The sequence below is a fragment of the Falco rusticolus genome, chromosome W (assembly GCF_015220075.1).
Source record: "Falco rusticolus isolate bFalRus1 chromosome W, bFalRus1.pri, whole genome shotgun sequence".
Lineage (NCBI taxonomy): Eukaryota > Metazoa > Chordata > Aves > Falconiformes > Falconidae > Falco > Falco rusticolus.
In genome coordinates this window covers 11,478,603-11,496,466 of record NC_051209.1, presented here as the reverse complement: position 1 = coordinate 11,496,466, position 17,864 = coordinate 11,478,603, and the positions used below count along the sequence as shown (strand labels likewise).

General features: G+C 44.9%; 1 pseudogene; it reads left to right on the top strand.

Moving 5' to 3' along the window:
• The window catches only part of LOC119140700, a 145,805-nt pseudogene that overhangs the window by 5,548 nt on the left and 122,393 nt on the right, over window positions 1–17,864 (top strand).

Genomic DNA, 17,864 nt, shown 5'->3' with positions numbered 1-17,864 from the left:
GGTTTTGTTGAAGCTCTGTGGAGCCATTTGAAGCATATTTGAAGGGGATTGTTGGCTCTTGGACAAAAACCTATCAAGCTATGGGGAGACCCAACCTCTTTCTTGCTGAGGAGCACAGCCAGAGAAACCCTGCAGTGCTGTGAGCTTTGGAGAGGTCAATTTAAAGGCAAAACCCAGAGGTGTGATTAAAAAATGCAGAAAAGAGTATGTTCCAAAAAACAGTCAACATATAATTGAAAAATTGGACATACACAAAACAAAAGTAGAGTTCATTTCATGATCCAAGTAGAGCCACTGAGGATGGCAGGAACACTTAGTGATTGCAGATCCCTGTGTGATTGCATGTACTTATCTGAATAAAAACGGCTCCTGTCAGGTTCCCTGTTGAATGCCACACATTCCTCAAGGAGAACAAGTTACATTTTAAGTGTTTCTGTTTGAATGATCCTCTATTCCCTGTATTCAAATCTACGGCATTGTATGCCCATGGCCCTTTGACAGTGCCATAGATTCTTATTTACCCAGCAGCTGCTATTGGCAGCATGGATTAATTTACATTACAGGTATTAATTACAAGGAAGGGCTATTGTTTGGTGTTATGCTGCTTCACTTGACTTTATGAAGCCTTAGGATTGTATGATTGTGGCTGAGCCTTTATACAACAGACCAGCTCAAAACTACAGTCAGGTGCTGGTTTTCCTTTGAGTGTTGTGGGTTTTGGATCACTTTGAGGGTGTCTGATGTCCTGCCCAAGCAGTGGGGAGAGGAGCCTTCATAATAGTTTGTAGATGCACTAAGGAGAACTACTGGCCCAACAGAGATGCAAATGGAATTCAGGAGCCAGTTTGATATCTGCAGGTTGGTCATGAATCACTTGTGCCCCTCTGTGGACAGACCCTTATGTCTCCCACCCCATGGTGGCTTTTGTTAGGCTGGACTTCACTCATCTGTCTCTGGTGGTCTGCAGCCCCAGAGCTGCTCTGTGTCCACTGTGGGTGGGACACCCTGGTCTTTCCTCATCCCTGTGTGTGATGGGTGCAGCTTTTATCAGCCAGTTGGAAAGCAGGAAGTCCTGAGATTTGGTCTTCAGGTGGATTGAGGAGTGTCTCAAGGTGTGATACTGGAATAGTTTTGCAAGGCTACATTTTGTCCTAATTCATAAAAGAATCTGAGGTTTCGTCAGGTTAGATGATATGTTAATTAGCCATGGGTCATCTTCTGTCTGCAGTGACAACAGGCTGTTATCATTGTTCAACTGGTTGGGCTCTATGCAGTGTTACCTCCAGTTTTCCTCAGAACAGTGGAAAAAGGTGCAGCTAGGTACCACCAACACACACTGGCTGCTTTTCATTACTTTTGAAACCTTTCCCTAATTAAAACAATTCTCTGTAAATGCTCTTTTACTGAGAGAAAGCAGGAACATTCATTTGCAAAGGGAACATTTACTCACTTGGTCCTTAAAACCATGTTCAAGAGCACAGATACCTGAAAAATAATTCAGTCTCCTGTGCCACTGCAATTTATGCTAACCTCTCAAATTTTGGTCAAGTCTTGCCAACCTGTCTGTTGCAAATGAGGTTGAGAACCAAGGAGTGATTTCCAGCTGGCTCTTTGGCCATAAGATCTTCCTTAATCATCATCCCCTGCACCCCAGGAGTGCTTTTAATCTGCATTTCCAGTTTGAACCCTTTAAGCAGCTGTTCACCACCTCTGAAGGCACAGCTCATTAAGAAAGATAGCTGTTGATTACTCTTAACAGAGATTATTTTCAAGCCCTGAAATCAACCCTTTCCTGGGGGGGGGATTTAACTGCATGCAGTTGCTTTGTGCAACCTTTTGTACTTTTTCTGCTTTTGAGGCAGAGCTAGCTCCTGGTGAATTTAGCAGGGCTCCTCTGCTTTTACAGGGGTTGCTTTAGGTTCTGATTATGTCTTGCTCTGCATAGCTGTCTCTAGGGTCCCTGCTATTGCAGTAGGGAGAGGTGTGATGATTAAGGCTGGGCAAGTTTTCTTCTCTGCAGTGCTTGCAGAGACTCCAGAGACAGGGCTGTGTGTGGAGATGCAGTAAGGCATCTGCACCAGAAGGTCGGGAGAAGCTCGTCTAGGAAGAGGCGGTGTTAGCCTGGTAGGATGAGCGCTCTCCCAGGAACAACAAGAACTAAATTAAGATGCTTGCTATGAATCAAGCGTGTTGGGAGGCCACATCCCAGCTTTGTGCTTTAACCATAGCTGTCTGACCTTTGAAGATTGCTCTGACCAAGAACTCTAGCTGTCACTGTAGAATATGTTGTCAGAAGTGATATTGAGGAGCTTCCATTTTGACAAGTCAGCATTTTCCATCAAGAAGAGATTTTTCCAGACAGTTTCTGGTGGGCTGGAATGATTGACTTGATCTGACAATGAAGAACCGAGGCATATGGATGTTAAGCCACCTTCCTGAGCTCATGCAAAAAAAGCAGTGGCAGACTCAGGTCAAAACTGCAACTTGCCTGTGGATCCAGCCCCCCACCTCTCACTCCAGCAACAATTCTTCTCATTTTTCACACTAACCACAAATGTATTTCTTTGCCAGCAGCAATTCAGAGACAGTAGTGGTGCCTCTTGCCTATCCATCCTGTCCCCACTCCCTTCTGAAATCTGCCTGCTCAGTGCTGAGCAATACAGGATGGATCTTCAACGTTGCCACCCTTGAGAGCACCGTGAAAACAGAAGGATAATTGCTAAAAAGTTGCCTTATGAGAAGAATTCATTGCTGCCTATGACTTAGTTCTTTGCTTTTAACCCAGCGTGTTTTGCTTCTGAAGGCTGTGACATTTCTTAGATGTTGGATGCTGTGCTGCTATCCTGCTCCACTGCTGCCATGCACACGGGGGGGTAGGCTGGGATGTCTAGCAGGAAATTCTGTGCCCTGCAGGAGGTGATAACTCCAGGTAATGAAGCACAGCTGACTTTTCCTGCCCAAATCTGGTGCTCCTGCTGCTACAAACTCAGCAGCTTGTGCTTAAACACCCTATCTAATGCCCCAAATAACATCAGGTACAAGATTTTTTTTTTTAGGCAATTCCATCCTATGGCGTTTCAGGTGACCATGATACCATATTGCTAAATAAATGGCATTAACAGATGAATATCACATTGCTGAACAGTCAGCTGCAGCTTGCAGGCGGAAGGATTTGGCTGGGATGTGTCCATGCATTTTGTCAGCTTCATTCCTCTACAGTTCCCCCCCCCCTTTTTTTTTTCTTTTTAACAATTTATACCTCATGTTTTTACCAATCATCACAAACTTTTTACAAATAAACTTTTCATACAGTCCGGCCAACTTGTCCCTGAATTTTTTTTTCCTTTTTAATATTTCATGCCTTATTTAACAATCATCACAACTTTTTCACAAATAAACTTTTCATACAGTCGAGACAATTTGTCCCTGAACTTATACACATATTCCTTCTTCAATTTTATCTTGGGGCTGATCACCTTTCTTCCCATCTGCTTTCTTGAAATCTGGGATTTTGATTTCATCAGAGGGAAATTCTAATGAGCATATAGCATGTCGTCTTTTTTCACCTCCTGGGTCACACTGGACAGTAACCTGAGTGAGCTTTCAGCAGCAGTAGATCTAGAATACAGCACTAACACATCATTCTGTGTCCTGGAAAACTTCTTAACATCCTTGTGGTTGCCTATTTCTTCTACAAATGGAGATACCTTCAACAAGCACAATAAACACCAGCAAGAATACCACCAGGCTGAGCAGCAGTAGCAAAGGTGGGAGCTACCTGTGGCACCACGCTGCTCCCGCACCTTCCCCCGGCACAGCCATCACCATTGTCTAGCTGGACCCACCACCGCTGCAGGCTGCTGCCACATCTGGCTGTGTACTCTGCCACTATTGCCTGTTACCCTCAGTCTCTTCACTCCACAGCAGTCAGGCTTCCTTCTCTTTGATCCAACAGCTCACCTTTACCAGTGTCTGATCCAGATCCCCAGGCTCTTCCCACCTATCTCAACATGATCTGGATCACAGGCTCTCCCCACCTGTCTCTGCTACATTGGGCGCCACCATCACTGTTCAAAACTTCAAACATCCCCCAGCACAGCCATCACCGCTCATTACATTGTCTCATAATCTGAAGGGCCTCACACGGGACACCATTTGTCACAGCATTCTCCAAACTAGCTGGCTGCAATAAGGTCTTTTACCATCACATACCTACATACTCTTCATGCCAGTCCCTCTGCTGCCTTCTTCTCATCCAGGGTATGCTCTCTCTTTCTTGGCTGCCCAACCACTTAACAGAACCAGCCACAGCTGCACCTTATCTACATCAGCCAACCCACTGCCCCTGAAGCCAGCCCATAGCTGTATGTTATCAATATTAATTAACCCAGCTTCATTCCTCTACAGCAGGGGTCCTCAAGCTACAGCCCACTGGCTGGATACAGCCCCCCAGGGTCCTCAATCTGGCCCCTGGTATTTACAGAACCCCCCTGCCACCCCCCAACCCCCCGCCAGGGGTTGGGGGGGGAAACCAAGCAGCTGCAGATGAATTCCTGCCACTTCATCCATGTGCTGGCCCCCTGTTTAAAATTTTGAGGACCCCTGCTTTACAGGGTCATATCAGCCAGTGCCACCCTACTGCTTCCCAGAGATGGCATCCTGGCAATATACCCAAATGCCTTCTTGGGACAGCTTTGCGTGTGTTAGTGCATTGGATGGGAGATGTCAAGGGGAGCCGAACTGTATCTAACGAAGCAGACACCCAATGTTAAAGAAAAAGAAGGTGCTATAACTGCATAGGACATTTGCACTTGCGTATTGCAATGGGAAGAGAAAAGACAGCAGAAAATAGTTGCTGCTCTTGCTACTGATTTTTTGTTAGCTGCTCTGCTCTTGGTATCTTGCAGTTCGTGCCTCTGAAGCTGCTAATTTCACTTGTAGGAAAGCTCCCCTCTCTGCGCTGTGCTGCAGCGAGCCTGTGCTGCTAGATGGAGTCACAGCTTTTACCAGCCGTACATTAGCATTTTGCATGTTCCCAGTGCTAGCAAAAGCATTCAGAAAAAAATATCCAGGCAACGTCTTGATCTCTGTTTTGCAGATAAACTCAGAGCCATGTATTGAGATTGAAAAAAAAAAAAAAAAAAAAAAAAAGTCAAGTGGGTATTTTTGAAAAGATGATGTTACTGTTTTAAATAATGCATGATTAAGGGCTTACAGAATAGGGAACAACATCCAGCCATGCTTAAAATGAGGGGTGCTTGACTTCAGCCAGATCTCTGCCTGGCTGCAATGAGAGCCTTTTCCTGCATGCTTCTAGCAGCTGAATCCTCGCTGCCTTTTTGAGATGTAGCATCCCTTTCTATTTAAATTTGCACATCCATCATGTATTTCTGTAAGATGTGCTGATGTGTGAAGCACAGAAGGACCCCTGAGCAGAATGAAGAGCTACTCTCTCTGCTGGAGCTGAATGTTGAATTGCTTCGAGAGGGAGAGAGCAGCTGGCAAAAATTCAGCATGGCTCAGGATTGATCCTGTTTGCTTCCTGAAGGTGAAGGAACTAAAACTGTCCTGCATGCAGAGCTGGATGGGGCAGGAATAGGGACTGGCTTGAGTGCATGGTTTCAGAGTTGGGAACATGTGAAAAAAATTAAGGGGAAAACCTGGTGAGCACACACTAGGCGTGATCCTGTGGTCCATGGAGCAGGCATGTGCTGTGACCTAAACCAAGGACCACTAGTGCTCTTGGAGTACCTTTGCCTATAGAAGCACTTCTGTAAGGAGCACAGAGAAGAGGCATGCCAGCACATGCCAGGCGCCCCAGCCTCGCTGGTATTTTAGGGGACAAGATAAAACCTTTGCAGCACAGTGCAACCAGCCCAAAATGATAACCCAATGCATTGCCCATCTCTGTGGGCTCGGGAACCAGCTCTGCCATGGGGGTCTCTGTGCTGATGCTGACAGCAACGTCATGTGTGTAGAGAGCCCTTGGCATCACTTGGTGTTCCAAGCAGGTTGTCAAAATGATATCATGATATACCTTAGATTTGAAATACAGCCATGTTGTGAAACCTTTTAAGGTGTTTGTTGTGGAAAATAATTTGACTCATGTTTTTCTTGCTGACCAGACATATTTCTGCAGAAGCTATGTAAGGTGCCCTACCTGCCCCACTCCGAGTGACTGCTGCTGATTGCTCTTCATGGACTCGCTCTCTACATGTCCTTCTTGGTGTTCAGGCATGTGCTCAGGCATCCTTCTGGTCTGTACTTCAGAGGCGTAAAGCCTGATCCTACAAGGGTAATCTAAGTTCAGCTGTTGATACTTGTCCTCTTGTGGATCCTTTTATCCCGTCGGGTTCTTCTGGCCCTGGAAAAGCAGAGTGGAAAATTAAACACTGACATCAGAATAAATATTCTAGAGGAGGTGCAAGGAGCAAATGTGGTCTGTGATTAAAGATTCCAATGTACAATAGGTCACTTTTAGTTCCAGCAGCTTAGTGGCCAAATGGGAGCTGTAAATTTCACTGTCTCCATCCTTGGCTAATGCAAATGAAATCCTTTGGTGTTGCCGTATCTCTAGCAAGTTGTTAGAGCTCTATGAACTGAAGCAAAAGAGTTAAAGAGGAACACTAAGGCATTCTCCCCCTTGTCTGAGCCTGGCTCTGTCCTCCTCTTTCTTGTTATTTAGTATTTATTGCACTTTTATCATTATTATTTTATTTGTAATGGCATGTTTTGTGATGGGGTGCCAAGAATGTCAGCTCGATTTTTAGCCTTTTCAGAGTACAATCTTTAAACTGTGACATGTGATTTTCCCTCGTTTGGGCTCTGCCCTTGTACTCCTCATCCCGGAAGCTGAGTGCATCTTTATAATTCAGAGGATGGTCCAACAACAGCTTCTCAAATGCTTGCTATCACATCCTCTGCCTCAGCGGGAGCACGTGCATCAGAGTGTCTGCTGTCTTTTAGAATAATTTTTAATATACACTGATTATGGTGGAGGAGGCAGGTGACTTGCTCTGGGAGTAGTAAGCCAGGGTTTGTTATGGTCTGTAGCTCCCAAGGGAGTTAATTTCTGCTGTTGGCTGGGAAGCCTAGACAAGTTTCTCCCCTAACTTTGTGCCTACCAACGGGAAAAAGTTGCTCACCGTGGGTCATGGTGTAAAAAGTTTTATTTTTGCAAGGGAGGTATGTGTGAGGTGGCCTGTGCATTTGTGCCTTTTGCAGAAGGAGCGTGCCCAGGGCTCAGAAATAAAGAGGTGATGTGGCACAGAGCTTTCAGTACCAGCTAGGCAGGGCTCAGTAATACAGGGTATAACAGATACTTTGTTGGGGACATATATGACATCATGTACTGTGCAGTAGTAGATTTGCATTAATCTTCATCAGTTTTGTTTTGTGTCTTGCTGTCTGCCTGCAGCACTGGTTTTGCCTAGTGGATATGGCACTAGACATTTGTCGTGGCTGAGTTTGCTTGGAGGAACAAGGTAGCCAGGTAGACTTCAGGGGTAGATTTTGAAAGTTGCTCATGTTTGCCCCAAATAGTCACCTTGAAGTCCATGGGAGTTTTCTCATTGGTTTCAGAAGAATCTGAGCTCACCCTTGCTGTCCTTTGGAACCAAGTGGGTCCCATCCTGATCCCTCTGAAGAACTTGCTTCTCAAACTGACTGGCATGATGTGTGAAATGTTTGTGGTGTGGCTCACCCACATGATTTTCACATTGCTTGGTGCCACACATGATGTAGCTTCACCATGTCACAGATCCTGGGCTTTACTCCTGTTTCTCCATTAAATGGAAAGGACTGCCTTTATTTATTTATTTGTTTGTTTGTTTATTTATAAATTGAGCAGAGTAGCAGGGTGGTCACCTTCATATCTTTGTGCATGTGCAGTGTGACTGACATTTCCTCAAAATACTTGTCACCAGCCAGGCTTAATATAAGTTAAGCTGCAAAAAATAGCTCCAGGCTACCATTCGGGCCAGAGGGGTCAAGCCTGAGCTGGGGCAGATGGCTGGCTCAGTAACTCATTGGTGTTTTGAAAAAGCAAGGCTGGTGTGTAGGTCTGAGTTCATTTAATGGCCATGTATCAAGATCAAAATTTGCACCTTCTTCTCATCTATTTCAACTTTCAATGTCAAGGCCAGGAACTGAGTGACCTGTTCCTCTTGCCCAGGGCAGTGAATACGCAGTGTTGGAGCTCTGCCTACGGTTTTATTCCTCTTATGGAGGAGTGGGTCAGTGTACCGGGAGCCATGGTTCAGATGTGCTTTCAAGACAGCATCAGCACAGCCTGCATTGGTTTGTACTATGATGTTTTGTATCACACCATTGAGTTATTAACGTGTGGGGTTTCTGCCTCTCTACTTGCAGTCAACAAATACGTGGTCTGAGTTTTTACTGGCGACATTAGCGGCAGTGGAACGGATGTGGATGTCTTCATTAATATCTTCGGTGAGAAAGGAGACACAGGTATTCAAATGCAAATCATTTCCTAAAATATTTCTTCCTGCACTGCAAGCCTGCGATCTGAACAACACGCAACACCAATCTGGCAAATGCAGAATAATTTGGCTGACTGAAAGGCACAACAAATGATGTTGTTAGCTCTGGGGTTTCTCGCATCCACAGGTTCTGGAAGCTGCGTCTGCAGAGTGGTAGTCGTGGCTGGGCTGTGAGTGTGACTGTAGTTATCTACCACCAAAAACCTCAAACCCTGGGAAAATGAAGCATAAACCACCAGCATAAACCAGTGCAGTAAGTGCCGATCTGCTGGGGGATCCAACACCACTGTGCATTTATAGTGCATGCAGTGAGAGCTGCATGTCCCATCTTTCTGCATCCCCAGATGGATAATGCTGTCCTTTCAGCATGCAGAGGTTGTGGGTGAGCCTCCTTGCCCATTTAGAAAGATAATCTAACCAAGGTTTATATTAGCTGGCTTTAAATTAATGGTGGTAGCTTTTTTTTCTTTTTAAATGTAGATTGTACTACAACAGTGGTCTAGGAACTTAAATTAATTTATTTTTTAATATTTTAAACTGAATAATAATAAAAGATGTGTCCAGATCAAATTCCCTGGGTCATGCTATAGAGGAAAGTAGGTGGATATTCCTGGAGACCCAGAGAGCAAATACTCTCTCTCTTCTGTATTGCATGTATCATGTCAAATTCAAGAAATAATGATATGATCTCTGCCAAGTATCCTTGAACAGATTATGAAACCTAGTGGATAGGTCTCATCCTTGATTAATTCTCCAGGCTTTTACAAGGGGATTCATCTGATCTGACTGGAGAAATCTGAAGGTGGGTGTTGGAAGAAGGGTTTGCCGGAGTCAAGAAGACGCTCAATATGAGTTATGCATCTTGCTCAACTTTATTAGTTTCTAACACTACTTATATAGAACCGATACACATGCATATTCGTAAAGCAGAAATATAATTGGTTAGTAGTCTCTAAACACGCGCGGTTCTCACACCCCTAATTATCATGACTAAAATAAGCATTCTATCCATGTAGCTAATTGTGTTGCTGTGCTTCAGCCTTGTAGTTTGTTATTCCCTATTTTCCCATACCGGTCCCTATCTTTCTTGGCCCTGCACCTGCTTTCCCAGCAGCTGTATCTTGTTACAGCCACGGCCTGTTGGCACAACATAATTACTTGGTCTCAGGATTCAAGAATAGCTCAAGGCTACCTTTCTTGTTAACTTCAGCACAGCAACTTCAGCACAATTCTGATTACAGGCTTATTTTAATACCAGGCCTGGACTGTGCAGATCTTCAGAGATTCTAAGGCCATGCTTCTGCAGCCATTCTTCTACAATTCCCCCTTTTTCTTTTGCACAAGTCAGGCCTGATTGGTTATGTTAAAAACTACTCTCTTTAAACAAGAAAAAACACAGCTAAAAACTAAAAGTATTACAATAATGATTATAACAAAGCGTATTCCTTCTGTCAATAACGTCTTTAACCAACCTGTTATGCCCAATTCTCTCAACCATTCATCAAAGGGATTATCGTCAGCAAGAATATGCTTCATGTTTCCCTGCAGTTGTGACAACTTCTTGTGGATAGGTATGGAATGATCAGAAAGGTTCACACAACACATCCCTTCAAAATCCTCACAACCGTGTCCATGTGCTAATAACAAAAAATCTACTGCAGCTCTATTTTGTAACGTAGCATGCCTAACACTATCTACGTCAAGCGATAACGAACTTAAAATCTGTGATGTAAGATTAAATTGCTTCTCTCCCCAACACGCTAACCTTTGTATATTCTTAGTGTTTAATGCAGTCATTGCTCCTGGCATAAATATGGAGGCTAAGACATTTGTTGTTACAGACTGCAGATCGACTCGGTCATTACATGTTTCATCAAAGGTGCGCAGTGCCCTCCGTGATCTATGAAATTGTGGAGTCATTTTCAATAAGTCTTTCATACGTGGAGCAAACAAAGTTAAACACCCTAAATAACATGGTCCACCAACAGGATTCAAAGGAATCCCTGGCCATGCTCTATCTCCACATATCAAAAAGACTCCCAGTGGCAACTGATAGCCCCCTGATACATTTACATGTAAGCCTCCAGCTTTCAGTTCACCCCAATTAGGTGAACCGGTTAAATTTTGAAACCTTGTATCAAACTCCCATTCACCTTGTCGTGCTAGCCACAGTCGCCACGGTTCACCAAACCAAATTACTCCAGTGCCATTTACAGGTTGAAGTGGTGGTACCGTGACCTCGCATTCTGGCATTCCCGTTGCAGTCACGTTAACGTATTTAACGGGCGTAATGCTACCTAATAGCTCTAACTCCTGCAATGGCAAATGATATAGTCGATTCAAATTCTCAATAACCGTCTTCTGCCACGCTGCATTACGCATAGAAGGCCAAACAAATTGCCCATTTGGACTCATACATGTACCATTCTGATTGGAAGTCAGATCCACTGCTTTAACATTCCAAAAACCATCAAAATTTGTTTCATTCTCTTGCAGGGGAATACCAATTAAACAAGTTCTAAAAAGGTTGTCTGCCTGTTGCAGACTTAAACAAAAGTCTGTTACCCCCTGATATTTGCCCATGTCACCCATATGTTTGTTCTAGGCAATATGTCAAAAATACTTTGGCCAATGGGTAAAAAATTCATCAAGACCGTAAACCAAGACCACCACTTAAACATGTTTAGTCCTACAATTTCCACCTTTTTTTTTTTTTTTCATTCCACCCCACAAATCTGTGCTTTCACAGATTCTGATGATGTATACTGTCTCCAATCAGCATGGTATTACACTAGCGGTATGTTTTCTCTTTCATGCCCGGTTACTAATCAAACACATACACTCTTTACACCATTTACATTTAAGCTTTGGCTTACAGAACCGTTTTACCCCACATAGCATACATCGGCACAATACCCACAGGTTATATCCCTTACAACACAGACAGTTTATTCCGTGTGCTCGCTCTGAGTCTTCTCTTCCGTCTTCTGATCTTGACATACAGGTCGCACAAACTTGCTAGGGACCCATATAGGTCCTTTATCTGTGGAGATACAAAAATAACTTCGACCGATAAATAACACCGGATTAGGTCCTTCCCATACACCTGAAGCCGTATTTTTATACAGAACATTCAAACCAGGAACTGTAGTTGTTTGGTTCCCTCGTGCTGTTTGGTGATGTACAACAACAGGTGGTCCCTCTCTATCCTCCGTACGGGAGAGATAGTTTAAGGTAAACAACACCTTAGTCAACCGTTTAGTTACATCGATGTCCTGCGATACTTTCTGTCTCTGAAGATAATCCTTCAGGGTACGGTTTGCCCTTTCAACAACTGCTTTCAGTTCTAAGGTTTGAAGGTTGTCCCGTGGTTCACCGGTGATCACTTGTTTCTGCCACTGATTATCAGATTGCCAAACACAAGCAGCCTTCTTCATCTTTTGTCCTGCATCTGTAAACACCGTTGGCCCTTCAGCTGGTCTTTTTGAGCGTAACGGTCTCTCAATCCACTGATAATGTTCTAACATCTTCCAGAGAGGTCCTTTTGGCCGGTTGTTGTGTACAACATCTGTATAACCCATCAAGGCTTCCTGTATGGCTGTTGAATGTCTCAGAAGCCATTCATAATCATCACCATGGACTGGAATACTGATATCTGCCGGTTCAGTCCCATCAATTTCAAGAATCCTGTCTCTTCCTTTTCTCACCAAGGCCGCTACTGCTTCAGGATGACTTAAAATACGATGTCTGGGTTGCAATGGCAAAAACAACCACTCTAAAATGATCGCCGTATTTTCCCCCTTTTTCTTTTGCCATTGCAAAATATGGGCAAAAGGTGAAGTGGCAACATTACAAACCAAAAAAGATAACGGATGATTTACCATTCGGTGACCACACCAGCCAGTCTGAATCTTGCGGGATACAACTTTCAGGGCAGCCCGCTGTTCTGGTGAACAAGTTCGAGGACTGTTGGCTTCGGTGCCATACAACCAGGATCAGAATGGTTGCAAATCATCGTTAATGAGTCTCTTTGTGTGTCATCAGGGTGTAAGGGAATCGTGAAAAAGACAGAACAGTCTTTCAAGTCTATCACAACAATTTGCCAAATCTGAGGGATCATCATAAAAGGTGGAAGAGCAGGTTTCAACACTCCCATCGCTAAAATCTGATCATTAATCTTCCATAAATCATGTCCCAATTATGTGCATCAAGATTATTAATCAGTACTGGACAAGCTAACGAGCTGGTCAGCTGCCATTCTCCCTCCAAAATAGCATTATGAATAACACCAGACCAACACTGTAGAATTGGATCTTTTCTCGAGTTCAGCGTCGGTGGGGTAGTTGGGCTAACTGGAGGAACTACAGGTATTGAAGTAGTAGGCAGGTTCATTATAACTCGCTTTTCTGGTTTTCTTAATTTATCTATTACCTCCTGTAAGGATTTCTCTGTATTGTTATCACAAGGTTTCTCCCTGCCTTCTTCCTCAAACCCATCCGATGATGTTTCAGAATGAGGGGGAACTTTTGTTTTTTCCGCTGTCTTATCTAAAAGCTCCGGCACTGTCGAACACGCAGGGGCGGACATACCTTCATAGGACGAGTATGCCCAACTCCGAAAAGCGTAGCCAAGAGAGAAGGCTTAGGTGAATCACCCTTCTGCTCCACCGGCTTTTCTACCACATCTCTCCCCAACGCTTCTATGGCTGCCGCCGCTACTTTTTTTTTTTTTTTTCTTCGCTTTCATAATTTCCAGAGTGTTAACTATCGACCGCCACCCCAGAGGCAATTTCCCACTTCTCTCCATTCCGCAATACTAAACAATAACGCGGGCTCGGGGATCTTATTCTTTTTTCGTGCCCAGTGAACTAAGGTCTCCTCTTCTGTCTCTTTAACGCCCTCCCCTCTCTTAAGGAGGATGTCAGTTAACAGTTTAATTGCCGCGTCTAATTCCATCGCGGTCTTCTCAGAGCTCTCCCCTTTCACAGAAAGGATATCAGCGCGGAGAAGCCCTGCCGCGATTTACTCGTCGCAGCCTTCTGTAGTGCCCCCCCCCCCCCCCCCCCCGCCCCCTCACAGAGAGGAATTTAGCGTAGAGTCCTGCCGCGATTTACTCCACGCGGTCTTACCACCGGTGGGGGTGCGATCTGCAGCTCTACACCGAACTCTGGACTCCACTTTTCGCCAGCAGCTGGGGGGATCCGTGGCGGTGGGTGGGCGGGCGGGCGAGCGGGTGGAGCCACGGGGCACGGCACGCTGGCGGGGCGCGGGGAACTGTGCTGGTGTAAGAAGCAATCTGGCTAGCGAAGTACAGTCGCTGGGTGTCATGATTTCAGAGTCAAACAAATAAGTCAACAAGTGTTTGACTGGTTCAGATTGTAATCCATATGGTGTAACGGCTTGTCGTAGCTGCTGCATACATTTCCAATCAAAAGGTTTCCACACAGCGGCTGCTGAACCAGCAGGTAAAGCAGTAGTCCGCACCGGACAAGCAACAGCAGAAGCAGCCTGCCACTCTCCCTCCAATATAGCGTCTCTTATAACCCCAGACCGACGACTTTGGGGAGCGGCAGGGTGGAGGATAACACCTTCCTGGGTCAGGATCCGAAGATCACGACCGGCAGTAGGCAGATGGCATTCGTTCAATTGCTGCTGCAAGCGGTTTAGGGGCCGGTCGGAGGGCTTGGTTCGGAGATGGGGTATCTGGGCAGGTGCAGCTGGGGTGGGTTCATTTTCTTTATCAGACTCCGCGTTCTCATTCAGAGGCGCACTCGGACCCACCGTAGTACTCTCGTCCTCATCTAACGGGGGGGGGGGGGGGGGGGGGGGGCGGCTCTCGGTAGCTTTCAGGGCGGCGCAGAGCACCCGTTGCAGTGGCAACCTCCGGAGATGGTGTCGGGTTTAACAGCTCGGTCGCAGATTTTTTAATGGGCACAATTATGCCTTTTGCAGACGGAGCGCCGAGACCAAACAATCGGGAAGACTGCGACTCGGCTTCCTGACCGAGGAGGTCTGAGGCAGCCATAGCCATTTTTTTTTTTCCACAACCAGGGATCGTAAATGGTTTATGACCTCCCGGCAGGCAATCCCCAAGTCCTTGGCTGATTTGCTGCCGCTAAGGATCGCATCGCAAAGGGAATCCCCGACCTCTCGCCACTCAGTCACACTAAACAGCAATTGCGGGTCTTTTAAGTGTCCGTTTTCAGCCGCCCACCTACAGAGCTCATGGAGCTTCTTAGTGCTCATGCTAGCCTCTCGCTTAGCAAGAATATCAGTTAATAGCATGAGTGCCGCTTCTCTTTCCATCATCGAGGAAAAAACGGTCTTACCGGTGCAGGTCCGCGCACGACGTCAATGCCGTCCTTACGGACGTCTTCCTGCTCGAACTCTTCACAGCGACTCTCAATTTTGCAAAGGCCACCGTCGCGATGCAAAGGCAGAGTTTTTCCAGCAATTACCAGCTTTCCCATCATTCGGGCACCAAATGTTGGAAGAAGGGTTCGCCGGAGTCAAGAAGACACTCAATATGAGTTATGCATCTTGCTCAACTTTATTAGTTTCTAACACTACTTATATAGAACCGATACACATGCATATTCGTAAAGCAGAAATATAATTGGTTAGTAGTCTCTAAACACGCGCGGTTCTCACACCCCTAATTATCATGACTAAAATAAGCATTCTATCCATGTAGCTAATTGTGTTGCTGTGCTTCAGCCTTGTAGTTTGTTATTCCCTATTTTCCCATACCGGTCCCTATCTTTCTTGGCCCTGCACCTGCTTTCCCAGCAGCTGTAGCTTGTTACAGCCACGGCCTGTTGGCACAACATAATTACTTGGTCTCAGGATTCAAGAATAGCTCAAGGCTACCTTTCTTGTTAACTTCAGCACAGCAACTTCAGTACAATTCTGATTACAGGCCTATTCTAATACCAGGCCTGGACTGTGCAGATCTTCAGAGATTCTAAGGCCATGCTTCTGCAGCCATTCTTCTACAGGTGGGAGTCTAAATCTGAGCTGAGTGTCTGTGCACTCTGTCATATCTACACAGAGAAATAGCACCCCTAGAAAATCATTCATCCCCTTCCTAAGGTAAGTGGGATGAATTTACCCTCTGACACTTTCCCCTGCACTGGTGCCTTGGGTGGGTTCAATCCTGCTCGCAGCATCACTCGCATGGGAACAGCGTTGGTTGCAACTGTGGTCAGTGCTTTAATACTTTTCATAAAGGCAAGCTCCTGCAAGATAAAGAAAAGCCAACAGCCCTGGTAGGGTCCTAATTTGAAAATAAATCCTCCCTGTGTGATGCAGCAAAGAATCCTGTGTCCTGAAATGTCAAAATCTACAGCTCGCGACCAAAGCCTTTTTTAAACAATTTGGAGATTTTTTAAAGACATTGAAAATAAAAGGGAAATGTGGTTGGTATGAAAAAAAGATGCCATCTGGATATATATTCTGAAAACTCTGAGATCTGTAAGTAACTGTGACATTAGAGTGAAAATCCTGGTCTCTTGTGCTCAAGAAAAGGTACCTTTTTTATTAGAATATAAAGTCTTCTGCCTTTACCTTGAATCCTGGTTGCAGAGAGCTGGTAGCTGGAGAATATTTGATTCCGTCAGTGGTGATATTCCTAAATATTTCTTCACTTACAAACATGCATGTGCCAGTAACCCTTTCCTCCCTGTTTTTTCTCCATTTATTTTTTTTCTCAGATGTGAGGAAACTGGACAATGACAAAGACAACTTTGAAAAGGGAGCAGAGTACAAGTTCACACTCGATGCTCCGAATTTGGGAAGGTTAAGGAAAATTAATATAGGGCATAATAACAAGGGTGGCTCTGCTGGCTGGTTCCTTGCAAAGGTTAGTTACTCCTGAAACATTTAACATAAGCATGTGGTGGGATCAAAATGTCTCACTTACCCTCTTGGTGGTCTGATGCCGAGAAATGCAAGGATGTTTGCTGGTGGTACAAGTACCTCATTACCAAGAAAGGCACAAATCAAGTTTTCACCTTTCCAGCAATATCTTCTCTAGGGTTTGCTTTTTTCTGCAGAGCATGGTGGGGCTGGTGGAGCGCTGGCAGCAGCCTGGTGTGCACCAGCGCAGTGCATCTCAACCAGGTGCAGCAGATTCACATTGGGTAGGTAGGAAATGAGGGACATTCTGGGTTAGGGTAAGTCGTTGAGTATCTCAGGCAAATGTGGAAGTGAGAAAATGTGGTTGTTAAAGACTTGAATTTGCCTGCTCTAATACTTCTGTCTCAGTGACTGCAGTTTCTTTGACAGATGAGGGGGAATGCTCCAAGCTGGAGCCTACAAGCCCCCTCTCACTCTGTTGACTTAACTCATTAACAAGATGGTAAAGATACCAGAGTCTGAGAAATATCTGTTGAGTCTGTTCACGCTGGAAATTTGCAAAGACTTACAGCTTGGCCAAATTTAAGTGATTTATCATTGGCACAGCAAGAGATACCTGCCACAAAGATCCCTTTCTTCCACTTTCCTCCTCATTTTAATCTCCTGCTCTAAAGTGTGAAGGTATTGCAGCTTTTAGGGAAATGGTTGAAGGAATATTTTAAAAGGTCAAATCGATGGCTCTTTCCTCTAATCCCATTTTCTTTTCTCTGCTGGTGTAGTTCAACCCAGCTGGCTTTAATCCACTGAAGATCTGACCCCAAACTTGTAAATCCTAGATAACAGGGTGGTTTGATGTATTAGAAATGCAAACATTAGCACATGCTCTCCCACCATCACCATATGCTGCACTAAGAGTTATGGTGTCGGTTGTCCATGGAAAATGCAGCAGATGAAAGAGAGGGATGTTGTGCCCCCTGTAATAAATGGTGTAGGGGGATGGAAACCTTGGAAAAGGAGCCACATTCTCACCTTACAGATGAAGTCTGCCTGCCATGATTTTTGATGGTTAGGTTGCTTAAGTCCCAAAGCCTGAAGTAGGGACTAGTTGCAGCCAACACACCCATCCTGTGTTCTGCTACAGGAATCGCGGAGATGTTTGTGATTAAGTAAAAGGAAGCTTCTGCTTTGCAAGTTCAACTGGAAGCTTGGAGGAATTAGCTGAAACATCCCGCTTATTGTCTACTGATGGTAGATGTTTTTCTGTAATTTACTGTAATACTTGGAGACTCCAGCAATTGTCACTCCTGGATGAACCTGCTAAGCATCATTGGAAATTCTTCTCATGTTTCTTGTGTTTTCAGCATGGCGTATACTCAGAGCTGGTTTTCCACCTCTAAAAATATATGAATAAACATATTAACAGGAACCCAAAGAGGATCAGCTGGTAGAAGGTAATCCGATAGAAGGTAATCCGAGTGTTGCTATTTCTCCTGAACCTCACATATTT